The 13,744-nt window shown below is 42.3% G+C and overlaps 1 protein-coding gene and 1 long non-coding RNA gene across 6 annotated transcripts in view; one reads left to right on the forward strand and one right to left on the reverse strand.

Annotated features, from left to right (window-relative positions):
- Positions 1-13,744, reverse strand: part of TCERG1L (transcription elongation regulator 1 like) — a 248,497-nt gene that overhangs the window by 92,092 nt on the left and 142,661 nt on the right. The window lies entirely within an intron of this gene.
- On the forward strand, positions 2,965-3,757 carry LOC120369487. Its single transcript, XR_005583182.1, has 3 exons — positions 2,965-2,976; positions 3,073-3,127; positions 3,621-3,757. It is a non-coding gene; the product is annotated as an uncharacterized LOC120369487 (long non-coding RNA).

The raw sequence follows: 13,744 nt of genomic DNA on the forward strand, positions 1-13,744 counted from the left end.
AGAAGACCAACATGGGGTATTAAAACTTGGTATCTGAAGATAGAAATACCTGTTGAAAAGAACTTTGTGACTCTCTCAGTTTCTGTTACAAGGTCTGTGTGGTCCTTAAATAAAATGAAGGGTTTGATTGAATCTGGTGGTTTATTTTCAAGTGCTGTATGTCTTTTAAATTAAATAGTCTGTGAGACACACACCCCCAATATTGGGGGGAAACTAAAGACCTATTCACAGAAGAAGAAAAAAAACTTTCAGTAGTAGACTCCAGGGGAAATAAAAATACCATGTATTTAAAATAAAGTAAAAAGCTGTGTATCTTTATGAAACATGAAGGTTTGAGACTACTGCTTGAATACAACATATCTATCTCATCCCTCTTGAACTGATAGGTTTAACAACCACCTATTGAAAAAATCGACTTGTGTGGAACTATTGCATTCAGATATAATTACTCACCTGGGCCCCCTAACTTCCCATCAGTGACAGAGATCTTATGCCTCATAGAAGCTACAGCGTTATCAATAAACAAGTTTGCTGAATGTTCAAATGAAGCAATTTAGGTAATGCCCACAGAAAGGGGGTGGTATGCACTGATTAATGGTACAAAACATAGTATTTTGTAAAATGCTATGGGTCAATTTTCTAGGAAGTCATTAAAAATTTAAAAACACTATATTTTCAAAAGTAATCTCTGGTCTAACGCATAACACACAAAAAGTGTCCATCCTTAAAAGGAGCAGAATTCCACACGTTGTGTAGAGCATATGGGGTACATTCATCAAACACTAAAAGGTATAAAGTCAGTAGACGGAAATAAAAAAGACATGTAGGGTGATTGCAAAATATTTAAGGAGTCAGGACCATGGGGGAAAAACAAATAACTGAGGAAAAGGTTGTAACTATGACTCAGTAACAAGTCTAAGTCTCTATCTATATTTCTGTTACAAGGCCTGTGGGGTGCTTGAATTAAAACAGGGTTTGAAGGGCTTTCAAGGATTGTACTTTTAAAATTAAAATAGTTTGTGAGAACCCTGCTATTGGTATTTAAGAAAAGAGACCTATTTACAATGCAAAGCTGAAACATTTATAGCTGAAACTGTGGGAAATAAAATTCTGGTGTTTAAAATAAAGCAAAAAACTATTAAGAACATAAGAATGGTCCATCTAGTCCAATGGTGGGCAACCTGAGGCGCATCAGGGTAATCTGATTGTGGGCCATGAGACATTTTGCTGATGTTGACCGTCTGCAGGCACTGCCCCCCCGCAGATCCCAGTGCCCGCTGTTCTCTGTTTCTGGCCAGTGGGAGCTGTGGGAAGTGGCAGGCCACAGGGACATACTGGCTGCCGCTTCTCGCAGCTCCCATTAGCGGGAACAGCGAACTGCGACCACTGGGAGCTGCGGGGGGTTGTGCCTGCGGATGGTCAACATCAGCAAAATGTCTTGCAGCCTGCAATCAGATTACCCTGATGGGTGGCATGCAGCCCGCAGGCCACAGGTTGCCCACCACTGATCTAGTCCAATATTCTGTCTTCTGACAGTGGCCAATGCCAGGTGCTTCAGAGGGAATTAACTGAACAGCTAATCATCAGGTGATCCATCGCCTATCGCCCATTCCCAACTTCTGGCAAACAGAGGCTAGGGACACAATTTGATAACTTTATAAAACATGGAGGTTTGAGATTTGTGGTTCAGAACCATAGCACTGAATCAAACACATTGAAATGAATTCGGGCAACTCCGTTTAACCAAAGGTGACTCTATTGCCTTCGGTTATCTTGTTACTGTTGGCCTAGATGTGATTATCCACCCACACTTCCTTAACACTCCATCAGGATTAAAAATATGGCTTGTTGGGGACCAGGGTGAGTAAATAGGTTTGATGAGAGTTAACCCACAGAAATGAGGGTGGTGAGCTCTGATTAACAATATATTAAATAAAGCCTCAGGTGTTTGTAGAATGCTATTGGCTTTTTCTAGCAACTGAAAAAAATCATGAAAAATTTAAAAATAATTAATTTTCAAAACTAACACCTGGACTATCCCAAAATGTAAATGTTGCAGGGAGCCACAAACCTTCCCCGTATTTATAAAAAATAAGCATATACTTTAAGAACAAAATCCTCACTATCAAATATTTAAAAGCTAAGGATATTTGAGGGCTGTTGACTATAGTGCAGTGGTGGGCAACTTGCGGCCCATCAGGGTGATCCACAGGTGGGCCACCAGACAGTTTGTTTACATTTGCATGGCTGCCCACAGCTCCCAGTGGCCGCAGTTCACCGTTCCCAGCCAATGGGAGCTGCGGGAAGTGGCAGCCAGCACGTCCCTGCAGCCTGCACCACTTCCCACAGCTCTCATTGGCTGAGAACGGTGAACTACAGCCACTGGGAACTGCGGGAAGCTGTGAAAATGTAAACAAACTGTCTGGCAGCCCACCTGCAGATTAAGCTGATGGGCCGCAGGTTGCTCACCAATGCTACAGTGGTACTACATCCACTTTTATTTAAAAAACAAACCAAAATTTCAAGCCTAAAGGACATCTTGAAAAACAAAACAAAATACCTAAGTGATTCATTATCAGCTGAAAAGTCTTTAACCAGGACAGTATAATACCGTTCAGGATTGTTGTGTATGGGGATTTCATACTGTAAGGCTTTGTAGTGTTTTAGTTTTAATTGGAACAGAAAAAAATATATATTTTAACTAAATATTAACCAAAGGTAACCAAAAGCAGCCCACCTGTGTGGACAATTTAATTTTCCCCACAGATCACAAAAGAGAATGTCTGAGCAGCAGTGCATCCTTTCCTTATGTAGCTATTAATTAAGAGCTGTAGTGATCAAATCAACTTGCTAACTACAGACATTGAAGTTTGAGTAAAACAAAGAGGTAAGATGGTATAATAATGTGAGCTTTTTTGTCTTTTTACAATAGAAACCACCTTGAATGGAATGGCTGCTGCTGGACTGCAAGACGAGGTACGTTGCTTGTTTTATAACTCTGAAAATGTATATTATACAGTCTTACTCTTTGTGCATGCTGTCCTTGCTAATAATGATACATCTGTATTGCAGTGTGATGTGTTTAGTATGGAAGCAGCAACTTCAAACTGTAATTCACCAGAGCAAGGTAAAACCCCATAGTGACTATGTTTGTGTTTAATATTGTTTTTTTGACAAATGAGTTTAAACAGGTTGTATAGGTTTTGTGCATTGGGGGGGGGATAATACTAACTAAAATACTGTGTGTTCTTTAACCAAAAGGCCTAAATACATTTGTGGGGGGGGAGGGGACAGAATAACTACACACCAGCACATATGTATGGTGGAAGATAAATTTCTGAAACCTTGCTTTTAAATGTGTTATTTTATTTTATTTTTTTAAAAGCTAGTTTTAATGATTAAATTGTTATGTGATTTAGAGGCATTTTTTAAAGTTAGTTTTATTGCTTAAATTTGTGTTTTAGGGGCATGTACAATGTGTCTTTTTTCTGTGGGAAAATGTATATGTCCCCTCATGAAAAGGAGAGGTGTGTAGGTTTTTTTTTTAAAGCATTTTGTTGCAAACTGGTTTTGGTTTTGGGTGCTTAAAATAATGGGGTGTTTCTTTTTGTTTGTTTCAGATATATCAAGCCAAAGAACAAAACAAAAAACTCTGGTAAAAAGCAACAATCCAAACACACCTTCAATTTTTCAGTGGTCGACCCCACACAAAGCCCTAAGAAAGCTGTGAGTGAAAATACAAAATTCACAAACCCGAAGTATGTGTTTTACTGGTTATGAATAAAAAAAACAAGGACTGAAAGCTAATGCAATGCAGGGGTATCTCTTTATGAAGTATCTGAAAACTGTTATGAACTATTCTCTTACCTCAATAAGCAAAGCACAGCTCTTCAGTATTCTAAAAAGATTTGGGAAAAACATGATGCTCTCTTCAGAAAACTGATGGATATAGTATCCTAAGGGGTTCTAACAGAAAAGATAACTGGAGACTACATCAAAAATGCAAAAGCTCTTGTGGCTGACTGAAAAATTCTGCAGTCTTCTAGAGGTTGGTTCTGAGCAGGCATGACTAGGCATGGAAAAGGTAAAAGGAGTATCCCCAAGGGTACACATCAGCAGTGGGGAAAACAAGCTGGGGGTTGTTAGGAGTATTAGTGATGACAATGCAGGATTTTGGCCTGTATATTTGCCTGAGCTAGAATTTTGGGTCTTGTTTGCCCATTTGATTTCTGATACACTTATATCCTTACTAATGTGTGTGAACGACGACACTGTGTGTTGCTTCTGTCTAGCCAAATGGGTTTGGTATATAATGGGAACAGATAAGAACAGCTAAAGTGCTACTGGGTATGGTGGAAGAATAATATACGAGCGTACACTTGAAGACTGCCTCAACTCCTATCTAAGGCAAGGTCAAGCAACCAATTGGGAGGGGCAAACGGGGGGCTGAGGGGGAAGGTATAAGAAACACTAAGGCCAAAGAAATACCTGTCCCTGACTGAAAACCAGCCTCACTCCTTACCCCTCCCATAGGATACAAAAGAGGTGGAATGAAGCCCCCAGACTCATGATCTCCCAAAACAGAACATGACCATTAATTGTAAGAGGTGGGACCAAGGGCATACTTCAGGTATATTTATGCCAGCTAAGGAGGGGAGCAGATGGGACACTGGGAAAAGGTTCTGAGGTGTCAGGGTTATGGATATGGTTGCTTGAAACTAACTCCAATAAACATTGCATTGCCTGCGGTTTGTAATTCTGGTCTTCTGCTTTCTGTCTGCGTCACAAGAACCAGGGGAGGGGTGAAGGGAAAGCCTATTGGGCAGTGGTAACTCTCACACACAGTCTGATTTAGGAAATTCACAGGTAATTCTGTAGAACAGTTCAGAGTCACTCATGATGTGCAATGAGATAGTGATGGCTACTTGGAGGATGACCCTCAAATAATGTCTGATGTAGAAGACACACGTCATGGTTCTGTAGAGGAACCTCCAAACAACCATTAAACTGCAGATGAGAGCCCCCAAACAGATGTGTACATGGAGCAAGTGAGAAGCTGGCATTGGGAATTACCTATATGTAGGGGCTTAAATTGTGAGGGGAAAAAAAAAAGTAGGCCTATGATATCCCATCACAGTTTGTCGATGAAGAAATGGAAAAGTGGTGAAATTCTTCTCTCAATTACACAGGTGTAAATCTGGAGTAATTTCACTGACTTTGGTGCTATTTGGATGAATTTCATCAGTTGAGGTGAATCCAATATTTGTTCTGCTAGCTCAAAACAAGAAAACAAAATAGCTACTTCAGTGTCTGCAGTGGAGCAACAATGGCTGGAGATGCTGAGCTATAACTGTAAACACGCATAAAGTAAACAGAATAAAGCTTTTTCTACATCACTATTACTAGTACTAGTCCAAGTTGCATTGGAACTTGGAAGTTGAGACCCCTTAAATAGACGTCTCCCATCTCTGGCAGCCATTTTCAGCACCATGATGATTAGATCAAGTCCAACTCATGCCGGGCTAAAGCCAAAGAGCTGTCTGTATTGGAATTCCCAATATTGCTGACCGTAGTGCAGCAGAAATGGTGTCAGGGATTCTCCCACCCTCCACCCAAATTTCCCTCATATAGACAAAGTTTAAGAGTGAAAAAAGGGGAAGCAACAAAAGAGCTCCAGTTGTCACTGAATATCTATTAAAAGAGCGAGAGTTGCACCAACAAATCTTCCTTAGTGTCTTATTTTGTATTACAATAGCACCTGGAAGGCCCAAAAGAAATCAGGCCCCATTGTCTTAGGCACTGTACAAACACAGAATAAGGCCTTGTTCACACCACACAGCTTTATCGATAAAAGGCAGCTTTCGTCAACAAAACAGTGGAGATGTGCATGCTGCAGTGCTCCTCCTGCCAATTTAACTCTCCTGCTGTGTCGACATAATAAAACCAGCTCGACAAGAGGCACAGAGCTTTTTGTGAAGAAGTTAGAGCAATGCAATGTAAGTGTAGACACTATGTTTGTTTATGTCACACTAAGTAGTCTCCAAGAGGTGTCCAATAATGCCCATCATGACCACTCTGATCAGCAGTTTGAACTCTCCTGCCCTGCAGCCAGGTACACAGGCATGTGTCCCTTCACCTTTAAAGGCACAGGAATTCCACTTCCTGTTTGCTTGGTGTGGAGAGTTCACATAGCATCTGCCCAGCTGACCATGCTGGCTTTCCACAGCAAATGCACTATCGCCTGGAGTACACTGCAGTTGTTGGATCTGTTGAGTCTGTGGGAAGAGGAGGCTGTGCAGTCGCAGCTCCGCTCCATCCATAGGAACTTTGATACCTACGAGCAGATTGCTTGTAGCATGGAGGAGAAGGGGCACAAAAGGGACCTGCAGCAGAGTGTGCTAAGATCAAGGAGCTGAGGGAAGCCAACCGTTGCTCTGATGCAGCGCTGAAGACATGCTGCACGCCCTCCTCAGCACTGACCCCACCTCAAACACAAAGAACCCCAGAGATACTTTAGGGGGATTGGAGGCAGTGGCCAATGGAGTTGACCCTGAGGATGAAGTGGTGGACAAGGAAGTCGAGTTGTAGGAGAATGTGGGACAGGCAACAGGGTCATCCGGTGGCACAGCGAGCCAAGAGCTCTTTTTGACACTGAAGGGATCTAGCCAGTGCCAACACTCCAGCTCTAGTGTGTCTGAAGCAGGAGAGGGGAGGTCTAGTAAGTACTCAGTTTGCTTTGATGCTACATGGTCACATGAGGTAGAGCTCTCCTTTATTTTGTTACAGGATAGAAGTGGGATAAGGGATAGAAATTAACAAAACTAGGACTGTTTGCATCTGCTTCTCATTCCCCTATGCGGCTACACAGTATGGGCCCTGCAGAAAAGTTTGTTAGTGCACACAGAGATCTCCTGGGAATCCTACATAGAGATCTCCAGGAAACTTTTCTAAAGATACTCTGTAATCCTCTTGTAATGGGGTTGGCACTCACATCTCGCTAGTGCCCCTCTCTGGTTCCACATGTCCACGTTCTTTAGTTCTGGTGACCCCCTTTGATGTTTCTCAGGTGGGTTTGTCAGTGACACAGTGCTCTGGCCGAGTCACACTGTCTGCATGTTAACCAGCACAAACCCCTTCCAAGGTATACGGTCCACCAAGGCCTATCTCAGTACCCCTCTGGTGGTGTCTCTCTCTAGCCCTCCCTGGGCTTTGGTCTTTAAGTAGCTCCATCCAAATTACAAGTTAAAATAAAAGTTGGCAATTATTATTTATAATCATTGAAGCAGCTATACTAAATAATGATGATTGATGGCACATACGTGTGTAATACTGTATCTTGTTCATTGGTCTGGAACATATTAATATCCCATTCATTTCTTATTTGGAAAGTAAAAAAAAAATTCAGTGAATTACAAAATAAGATATAAACACCATGTATATTTGTCAGTGAGGGAAGCAGCAGGGGAGGCTTTAGTTGAAAGAGTTTAAATAATGGATTCTCAACCTGGGAGTCCTATAGTTCCTGGATGTGTCATGATCACCCATTGTTTTTTAAGGCTAGATACGAGGATCCTGAGTTTTTTTCACTCCCACTGTAACATGGGATTATAGTATGGACAATGCGGAAAACCACTGGTTTAAGATTTTTCTAGCAACTATGGGCCTCAATTTGAAGTCAAAACAAATCCAAAGATTTACTGGGTCACAAACTATTCAAGAAAACAAGAGGGGGGTGGGAACATCTGGAAAGCTAGCTGTTATCACAGCTAGAGTCTTTGAGTACGCAGCATAAAACTATTGCCTAGTCTATTTTTTTAAATAGAGGATTTATGTGGATTTGTGGTGGCATAATTTTAGTAAGAATGGGCAATTTCCATTATTTTCTTTATAGAGCTCAGTCATTGTATTATAGCCATATATTGAAGTTATTTCTGTGAAAGAGAATTTCAATCAGTTTTATTCCAAAAAGATTGTATGTAATTTTGTGTTGTCAGGAGAACTAGAATATTATTTTTTTCTGCCCCATTTCTTCAGTATTTTTGATGTAAATATACTTCCATTTAAAGCCAGGTCTACACTGCCACTTGCTTCAGTATAACTTATATTGCTCAGGGGTGTGAATAAGCTACCCTGAGTGACATAAGTTACAATGACCCTAAGCACTGGCGTGGACAGTGCTATGTTGGTGGGAGAAATAGCTATCACCTCTCACAGAGGCAAATTTATTATGCTGATAGGAAAGTTCTCTCCCATAGGCTCTGTCTTTCCGATTTCTCAGGGGCTGCTTAACCCCCCACTCCACCCCTTCCCCACCTCTTCCTGCCCCCACTCCACCCCCTCCCCTGAGCTCACCCACCCTCCCTCTGCCTCTTCCTCTCCCTCCTCCTCCTCCCCACCCCCCTGTGCCTCCTGCATGCCACTGAACAGCTGATCATCGGCTGGTAAAAGGTTCGGGTGCGGGTGGGAGGGGGACAGAAGAACGGCCATACTGGATCAAACCAAAGGTCCATCAAGCCCAGTATCCTGTCTTCTGACAGTGGCCAATGGCAAGTGCCCCAAAGGGGATGAACAGCCAGGTTATCATCAAGTGATCCATGCCCTTTCACCCAAACCCAGCTTCCGGCAAACAGAGGCTAGTGACACCATTCCTGCCCATCCTGGCTAATAGATTCATGGAAGAGAGCCATTGATGGACCTATCTAGCTCCCTTTTGAACCCCATTATAGTATGGCCTTCACAACACCCTCTAGCAAGGAGTTCCAGAGGTTGACAGTGCGTTGAGTGAAAAAATACTTTCTTGTGTTTGTTTTAAACCTGCTACCTATTAATTTCATTTGGTGGCCCCTTGTGAGGAGGAGTAAATAACACTTCCTTATGTACTTTCTCTATACCACTCATGATTTTATAGACCTCTATCATACCCCCATCCCTTAGTCGCCTCTTTTCCAAGCTGAAAAGTCTCAGTCTTATTAATTTCTCCTCATATGGAAGCCATTCTATACCCCTAATCATTTTTGTTGCTCTTTTATGAACCTTTTCCAATTCCAATATATCTTTTGAGATGGGACAACCACATCTGCACGCAGTGTTCAAGATGTGGGCGTATCATGGATTTATATAGAGGCAATATGATATTTTCCATCTTATTATCTATCCCTTTCTTGATGATTCCCAACATTCTGTTCACTTTTTTGACTGCTGCTGCACATTGAGTGGATGTTTTCAGAGAACTATTCACAATGACTCCAAGATCTCTTTCTTGAGTGGTAACAGCTAATTTAGACCCCATTATTTTATATGTATAGTTAGGATTATGTTTTCCAATGTGCATTACTTTGCATTTATCAACATTAAATTTCATCTGCCATTGTGCTGCCCATTCACCCACTTTTGTGAGATCCTTTTGTAGCTCTTCACAGTCTGCCTGGGATTTAACTATCTTGAGTAGTTTTGTATCATCTGCAAATTTTGCCAGCTCACTGTTTACCCCTTTTTCCAGATTGTTTATGAATATGTTAAATAGGACAGGGCTCAGTACAGATCCCTGGGGGACACCACTTTATACCTCTCTCCATTCTGAAACTGACCATGTATTCCTACCCTTTGTTTCCTATTTTTTAACCAGTTACCAATCCATGAAAGAACCTTCCCTCTTACCCTGTGACTGTTTTGCTTAAGAGCCTTTGGTGAGGGACCTTGTCAAAGGCTTTCTGAAAATCTAAATACACTATATTCACTGGATCTCCTTTGTCCGCATGCTTGTTGACCCCCTCAAAGAATTCTAGTAGATTGGTGAGGCATGATTTTCCTTTACAAAAAACATGTTGACTATTTCCAAACAAATTATGTTCATCTATGTGTCTGACAATTTTGTTCTTTACGAAAGTGTCAACCAATTTTCCCGGTACTGAAGTGGCTTACTGGCCTGTAGTTGCCAGGGTCACCTCTGGAGCTCTTTTTAAAAATTGGCATCACATTAGCTATCCTTCAGTCATTTGGTGCAGAAGCTGATTTAAATGACAGGTTTCAGATGAGAGCTAGTAGTCCTGCAATTTCACTTTTGAGTTCTTTCAGAACTCTTGGGTGAATACCATCAGGTCCTGGAGACTTATTACTGTTTAGTTTATCAATTTGTTCCAAAACCTCCTCTAATGACACCTCAATTTGGGACAGTTCCTCAGATCCGTCACCCAAAAAGAATGGCTCAGGTTTGGGAATCCCCGTCACATCCTCAACGGTGAAGACCGATGCAAAGAATTAATTTAGTTTCTCCGCAATGGCCTTATCTTTGAGTGCTCGCTTAGCATCTCGATTGTCCAGTGGCCCCACTGGTTGTTTAGCAGGCTTTCTGCTTCTGATGTATTTTTAAAAAAATTGCTATTACTTTTGGAGTCTTTGGCTAGCTATTCTTCAAATTCTTTTTTGGTCTTTCTAATTATATTTTTACACTTCATTTCCCAGAGTTTATGCTCTTTTCTATTTTCCTTATTAGGATTTATCTTCCACTTTTTAAAGGATGCTTTTTTGCTTCTCACTGCTTCTTTTACTTTGTTGTTTAAACACGGTGGCTCTTTTTCGGTTCTGTTACTATGTTTTTTAAATTGGTGTATACATTTAAGTTGAGCCTCTATTATACTGTCTTTAAAAAGTTTCCAGGCAGCTTGCAGGGATTTTACTTTTGGTACTGTACCTTTTAATTTCTGTTTCACTAGCCTCCTCATTTTTGTGTAGTTCCCTTTTCTGAAATTAAATGCTACAGTGTTGGGCTGCTGTGGAGTTTTCCCCACCACATGGATGTTAAATATAATTATATTATGGTCACTACTACCAAGCCGTCCAGCTATATTCACTTCTTGGACCAGATCCTGTGGTCCACTTAGGGCTAAATAAAGAATTGCCTCTCCTCTTGTGGGTTCCAGGACTAGCTGCTCCAAGAAGCAGTCATTTAAGGTGTCAAGAAACTTTATCTCTGCATCCCATCCAGAGGTGACATATACCCTGTCAATATGGGGGTAGTTGAAATCCCCCATTATTATTATTGAGGTTTTTTTTAATTTTAATAGCCTCTCTAATTTCCCTTCGCATTTCAGAGTCACTAACACCATCCTGGTCAGGTGGTCTGTAATTAGCCCTACTGCTATATTATTATTTTACAAGCATGGAATTACTATCCATAGAGATTCTATAGTACAATTTAGTTCATTTAAGATTTTTACTTCATTTGAGAGAGGAGGAGCTGATCCGTTGGTTGAAGGCGCTGGGGAGTGGGAGGGAGGGACTGATTGGCAAGGTCTGTCAGCAAGTGGGAAGCATGCGGGGGAGCTGATCAGTGGGGCCACCAGTGGGTGCTGAGCACTCACTATTTTTCCCATGGGTGCTCCAGCCCCAGAGCATCACTGGAGTTGGCACTTATGGGTGCAGCTGTGCCAACTAGCACTTCTAGTGTCAACTAGCCCTTAGAAGCAGTGCTGTCAAGTAATCAGAGAAAGTGATGGATTTGAGGGGCCATGGGATGAGATTCTAAACTGCTGTTTGTAAGAGGCACAGCACAGAACCTGCAGCCCCAGGTAAGGGGAGGGAGACAGAGTTAAATTTGTGTTTAAGCCACCTATGAGCTGACACAATCCTGGCTTGCTCTGGAGCTTATCTATGGTACAGCTAGCTACTCAGGCTGCCCTATGGATTGCAGTGCTGCTTGGAACCTCTGCAGTGCTGAATGTTGCAGCTGTCCTGCTAATGCTCCTACCTTGCCCCTAGCCTCACACCCATATGCCAGGGACTGCAGTGAGGGGTCCTTAGGAGGTAGCCTTTGCCTGTCTTCCCCAGTGTGTGCGCCAGTGGATTCCTCCTGTAGCTGGATACAGGGATTTGAGGGCCCCTTTATGCTGCTCCAACCTTTTAACTTGGCATAAAGTGGCTGTAGTGGGGGTGAATATCTCACCCCTAGATTCATCTGCTGTTTGAGGTTAATAATGCATACACACCTTTGTAACATATTTTGAGAACCCTATATGAAAGTGCAAATATGTTCTGCTTATTTAATTAAACGTCAGTGTTTATTGTGGGCCATATTCCAAGCAAATATATACACATAATGGATTCATTGCCCTCCCCGCCCCCAAGGAAAAATCATGGAGAATTCGGTTTTCAATTTCATTTCTATTCTCTTTTCAAAATCTAATGTCAGGGAATGAGTGGCATAGCGAGTTAAGGAGCAATTGTTCAACCCCTATAAAAATCTGGGTTCAATTTTGGATCATTTGACAAATGAAATGTGTTTGGATGTCTCAGCCTAGTCCCTACAGAACTTTGCTCCTCTCACATAGAGCACAACATAATTTAGCACAATTCTGACTGATTAGTAACCTCTGCTCATGGGAAGCATCAAGCTGGATTCTAATGGCTGCTGTAAAGCATGCATAGCTTGTGAGTGCGATTCATGGCTCTTGCCATTACTTTTAGCCTCATGATCACTATAATTTACTCCCAGTTTTAAGAACAAGAAATAAAAAGCAACACAATCTCAAAGCCACTGTGAACAAATCAACATTTGGGGATGGAGGTTTCAAAAAAGGTAGATAATAACTGCCACAAAGGCAAATATTCATTGTACTTTATATGCATATTTAAGCAAGTATTCACATAAAAATATCCATCAGAAGCATAAGTATCCCTTACAGCAAATCAATAACCCCATCCACACAGTCAAGAGGGCTAAATTACATACATCAGCCAGAACTTCCCTCAGGTTTGAACATTCTCAAAACTACTATCAAATAAACTGCCAGTCACTACAGGCTAATCAGTCTTTCACATTGAAAAACATTGTGAGATTTGAATTGATCATTGCCCAATGGAAGGACAATAATTCTGCAAAGCAAATGCAGCACTTATATTGGAAAAAATACAAGAGACGGGGTGAAAGTAACTTAAAGGACTCACCGGTATGCTGGAGTCCTGAGTGGGGGGCGTGGTCTCAACTGGAAGAGGCAAGGCCTCAACCAGAAGGGGCAGGGCCTTTCAAGATTTAAAGGTCCTGGGGCTCCGGCTGTGGCTGGGAGCCCAGGGCCTTTAAATCACCCCGGAGCTACCAGCTGCAGAGGTGGCTGGGAGCCCCGGGGTGAATTAAAGGCCGGCTGCTGGAAGTCCGGAGGGAATTTAAAGAGCCTGGGGCTCCCCACAGCGGCAGGAGCACAGAGCCCTTTAAATCCTCGCCCGAGCCTGGCTTGCGGAGCTCCAGCGCGGATTTAAAGGGCCTGGGGCTACCCAGAGCAACTGGAGCCCTGGGCCCTTTTAAACCACCGTCGCAGAAGCTGGTCCAGTCCGGCCCGGCGTACTGGCTCTTGCCGGTACGCCGTACTGGACCGTACCGGCATACTTTCATCTCTGACAAGAGATTTTCCAAATCAATCCTTTTGTTTTGTTTTTAATGTAAAAAACACAAACAGATTATGGTTTAAGCATTGGCAGCATTCACTGACTTTTGCAGAAATAGTCTAGTTACATTGCCCTTGTTTATCTGAGCTTTTCTCTGGTTTACTCTTTTCAATATTCTTAGCTGTAGCAAAGTGACGACCCACTGGTGCAGTGTCTCCTGCTGATCACCCTGGGAATTAGCTCTTTTCCATCTCCAGAGCACCCTCTGCCGGCTGATGTCTCACCTGCCTCAGGCCCCATGTCCCTCCCAGACCCCGGTGCCCTTTTACTCAGGGTTCTACCCAGGGGCGGCTCTAGGTATTTTGCC

This window comes from Mauremys reevesii, linkage group 7, assembly GCF_016161935.1.
Source record: "Mauremys reevesii isolate NIE-2019 linkage group 7, ASM1616193v1, whole genome shotgun sequence".
Lineage (NCBI taxonomy): Eukaryota > Metazoa > Chordata > Testudines > Geoemydidae > Mauremys > Mauremys reevesii.